Source organism: Colletes latitarsis, unplaced genomic scaffold, assembly GCF_051014445.1.
Source record: "Colletes latitarsis isolate SP2378_abdomen unplaced genomic scaffold, iyColLati1 scaffold0018, whole genome shotgun sequence".
Classification (NCBI taxonomy): Eukaryota; Metazoa; Arthropoda; class Insecta; order Hymenoptera; family Colletidae; genus Colletes; species Colletes latitarsis.
The window spans coordinates 14,713,814-14,718,724 of NW_027488369.1; positions in this window are offsets into that span (position 1 = coordinate 14,713,814).

A 4,911-nucleotide genomic window follows, 5' to 3' on the forward strand; every position below is an offset into this window, starting at 1 on the left:
CGAAAGTATGAGTCTGATGAGGGCAAATCCCAGACCTATCCCAGACCTAACATGCGTTATCCTCTAAAATATTTATCAAGACCAGGTTTAATTGATTGTTTCAGTGTGGTACCACACTACTACGGGATCCAAACCAGAAAAAACCCAGGATCTGTTCAACAAGTATGTGAAAAACGCGACAGTATGAGCCTGATGTGGGCAAATCCCAGACCTATCCCAGACCTAACTTGCGTTGTCCTCTAAAATATTGATGGAAACCAGGTTTAATTGACTGTTTCAGTGTTGTACTTCATTACTACGTGATGCAATCCAGAAAAAGCCCAGGATCTAGCCATCAAGTATGAGAAATATGCGAAAGAATGAGCCTGATGGGAGCAAATCCCAGACCTATCCCGGACCTAACTTGCGATATCCTCCAAAATATTGATCGAAACCAGGTTTAATTGACTGTTTTAGTGTGGTACCACATTACTACGTGATCGAAACCAGGAAAAACCCAGGATCTGTTCAACAAGTATGTGAAAAACGCGAAACTGTGAGCCTGATGAGGGCAAATCTTAGACCTAACCCAGACCTAAGATGCGTTATCCTCTAAAATATTTATCCAGACCAGGTTTCATTGAATGTTTCAGTGTGGTACCACTTTACTACGTGACCTAATCCAGAAATAGCCCAGGATCTAGCCATGAAGTGTGAGAAATATGCGATAGTAAGAGCCTGATGAGGGCAAAGCCTAGACCTATCCCAGACCTAACTTGCATTATCCTCTAAAATATTGATCGAAACCATGTTTAATTGACTGTTTCAGCGTGGTACCACATTACTACGTGGTACAATGCAGAAACAGCCCAGGATCTAGCCATGAAGTATGAGAAATATGCGAAAATATGAGCCTGATGAGGGCAAATCCTAGACGTAACCCAGACCTAACATGCGTTATCCTCTAAAATATTTATCAAGACCAGGTTAGTTGAATGTTTCAGTGTGGTACCACATTACTACGTGATCCAAACCAGAAAAAACCCAAGATCCGTTCAACAAGTATGTGAAGAATGCGAATGTATGAGTCTGATCAGTGAAAATCTCAGGCCTTACCTAGACCTAACTTGCGTTGTCCTCTAAAATATTGATGGAAACCAGGTTTCATTGACTGTTTCAGTGTGGTACTACGTTACGACGTGATGCAATCCAGAAAAAGCCCAGGATCTAGCCATCAAGTATGAGACATATGCGAAAGAATGAGCCTGATGAGAGCAAATCCCAGACCTAACCTAGACCTAACATGTGTTATCCTCTAAAATATTGAGCGAAACCAGGTTTAATGGACGGTTTAAGTGTGGTACCACACTACTTCGTGATCCAAACCAGAAAAAACCCAGGATCTGTTCAACAAGTATGTGAAAAACGCGAAACTGTGAGCCTGATGAGGGCAAATCCCAGACCTAACCTAGACCTAACATGAATTATTCTCTAAAATATTGGTCGAAACCAGGTTTAATTGACTGTTTCAGTGTGGTCCCACATTACTACGTCATCCAAACCAGAAAAAACCCAGGATCCGTTCAACAAGTATGTGAAGAATGCGAAAGTATGAGTCTGATGAGTGAAAAAACCAGGCCTGACCTAGACCTAACATGCGTTATCCTCTAAAATATTGAGCGAAACCAGGTTTAATGGACTGCTTCAGTGTGGTACCACACTACTACGGGATCCAAACCAGAAAAAACCCAGCATCTGTTCAACTAGTATGTCAAAACACGAAAGTATGAGCCTGATGAGGACAAATCCCAGACCTATCCCAGACCTAACTTGCGTTATCCTCTAAAATATTGATCGAAACCAGGTTTAATTGAATGTTTCAGTGTGGTACCACATTACTATGTCATCCAAACCAGAAAATAGCCCAGGATCTGTACAACGAGTATGTGAAGTGTGCGAAAGTATGAGTCTGATGAGGTCAAATCCCAGACCAATCCCAGACTTAACTTGCGTTATCCTCTAAAATATTGAGCGAAACCAGGTTTAATGGACTGTTTCAGTGTGGTACCACATTACTACGTGATCCAATCCAGAAATAGCTCAGGATCTAGCCATGAAGTATGAGAAATATGCGAAAGTATGAGTCTGATGAGGTCAAATCCCAGACCAATCCCAGACTTAACTTGCGTTTTCCTCTAAAATATTGATCGAAACCAGGTTTAATCGACTGTTTCAGTGTGATACCACATTACTACGTGATCCAAACCAGAAAAAACCCAGGATCAGTTCAACGAGTATGTGAAGTGTGCGTAAGTATGAGTCTGATGAGGGCAAATCCCAGACCTATCCCAGACCAAACATGCGTTATCCTCTAAAGTATTTATCAAGACCAGGTTTAATTGATAGTTTCAGTGTGGACCCACATTACGACGTGATCCAAACCAGAAGAAACCCAGGATCCGTTCAACAAGTATGTGAAGAATGCGAAAGTATGAGCCTGATGAGTGAAAATCCCATGCCTAACCTAGACCTAACATGCGTTATCCTCAAAAATATTGATCGAAACCTGGTTTAATCGACTGTTTCGGTGTGGTACCACATTACTATGTGATCCAAACCAGAAAATAACCCAGGATCTGTTCAACGAGTATGTGAAGTGTGCGAAAGTATGAGTCTGATGAGGGCAAATCCCAGTCCTATCCCAGACCTAACATGCGTTATCCTCTAAAATATTTATCAAGACCAGGTTTAGTAGATTGTATCAGTGTGGACCCATATTACTACGTGATCCAAACCAGAAAAACCCAGGATCCGTTCAACAAGTATGTGAAGAATGCGAAGGTATGAGTCTGATGAGTGAAAATCCCAGGCCTGACCTAGACCTAACATGCGTTATCCTCTAAAATATTGAGCGAAACCAGGTTTAATTGACTGTTTCAGTGTTGTACTTCATTACTACGTGATGCAATCCAGAAAAAGCCCAGGATCTAGCCATGAAGTATGAGAAATATGCGAAAGTATGAGCCTGATGAGGGCAAATCCTAGACGTAACCCAGACCTAACATGCGTTATCCTCTAAAATATTGATCGCAACCAGGTTTAATGGACTGTTTCTATGTGGTACCACACAACTACGTGATCCAAACCAGAAAAAAACCAGGATCTGTTCAACAAGTATGTGAAAAACGCGAAAGTATGAGCCTGATGAGGGCAAATCCCAGACCTATCCCAGACCTAACTTGCGTTATCCTCTAAAATATTGATCGAAACCAGGTTTAATTGAATGTTTCAGTGTGGTACCACATTACTATGTGATCCAAACCAGAAAATAACCCAGGATCTGTACAACGAGTATGTGAAGTGTGCGAAAGTATGAGTCTGATGAGGTCAAATCCCAGACCAATCCCAGACTTAACTTGCGTTATCCTCTAAAATATTAATCGAAACCAGGTTTAATCGACTGTTTCAGTGTGGTACCACATTACTATGTGATCCAAACCAGAAAATAACCCAGGATCTGTACAACGAGTATGTGAAGTGTGCGAAAGTATGAGTCTGATGAGGTCAAATCCCAGACCAATCCCAGACTTAACTTGCGTTATCCTCTAAAATATTAATCGAAACCAGGTTTAATCGACTGTTTCAGTGTGGAACCACATTACTACGTGATCAAAACCAGAAAAAAAACCCAGGATCTTGTCAACGAGTATGTGAAGTGTGCGAAAGTATGAGTCTGATGAGGGCTAATCCCAGACCTATCCCAGACCTAGCTTGCGTTATCCTCTAAAATATTGATCGAAACCAGGTTTAATTGACTGTTTTAGTGTGGTACCACATTACTACGTGATCCAAACCAGAAAAAACCCAGGATCTGTTTAACAAGTATGTGAAAAACGCGAAACTGTGAGTCTGATGAGGGCAAATTTTAGACCTAACCCAGACCTAAGATGCGTTATCCTCTAAAATATTTATCCAGAACAAGTTTCATTGAATGTTTCAGTGTGGTACCACTTTATTACGTGATGCAATCCAGAAATAGCCCAGGATCTAGCCATGAAGTATGAGAAATATGCGAAAGTATGAGCCTGACCAGGGCAAATCCTAGACCTAACCCAGACCTAACTTGCGTTTTCCTCTAAAATATTGATCGAAACCAGGTTTAATCGACTGTTTCAGTGTGGTACCACATTACTACGTGATCCAAACCAGAAAAAACCCAGGATCTGTTCAACAAGTATGTGAAAAACGCGAAATTGTGAGCCTGATGAGGGCAAATCCCAGACCTATCCCAGACCTATCCCAGACCTAACTTGCGTTATCCTCTAAAATATTGATCGAAACTAGGTTTAACCGACTGTTTCAGTGTGGTACCACATTACTACGTGTACCAAACCAGAAATAGCCCAGGATCTGGCCATGAAGTATGAGAAATATGCGAAAGTATGAGTCTGATGAGGGCAAATCCCAGAACTATCCCAGACCTAACATGCGTTATCCTCTAAAATATTTATCAAGACCAGGTTTAATTGATTGTTTCAGTGTGGTCCCACATTACTACGTGATCCAAACCAGAAAAAACCCAGTATCCGTTCAACAAGTATGTGAAAAACGCGAAACTGTGAGCCTGATGAGGGCAAATCCTAGACCTAACCCAGACCTAATATGTGTTATCCTCTAAAATATTTATCAAGACCAGGTTTAATTGAATGTTTCAGTGTGGTACCACATTACTATGTGATCCAAACCAGAAAATAACCCAGGATCTGTTCAACGAGTATGTGAAGTGTGCGAAAGTATGAGTCTCATGAGAGCAAATCCCAGACCTATGCCAGACCTAACATGCGTTATCCTCTAATATATTTATCAAGACCAGGTTTAATTGACAGTTTTAGTGTGATACCACATTACTACGTGAGCCAAACCAGAAAAAAG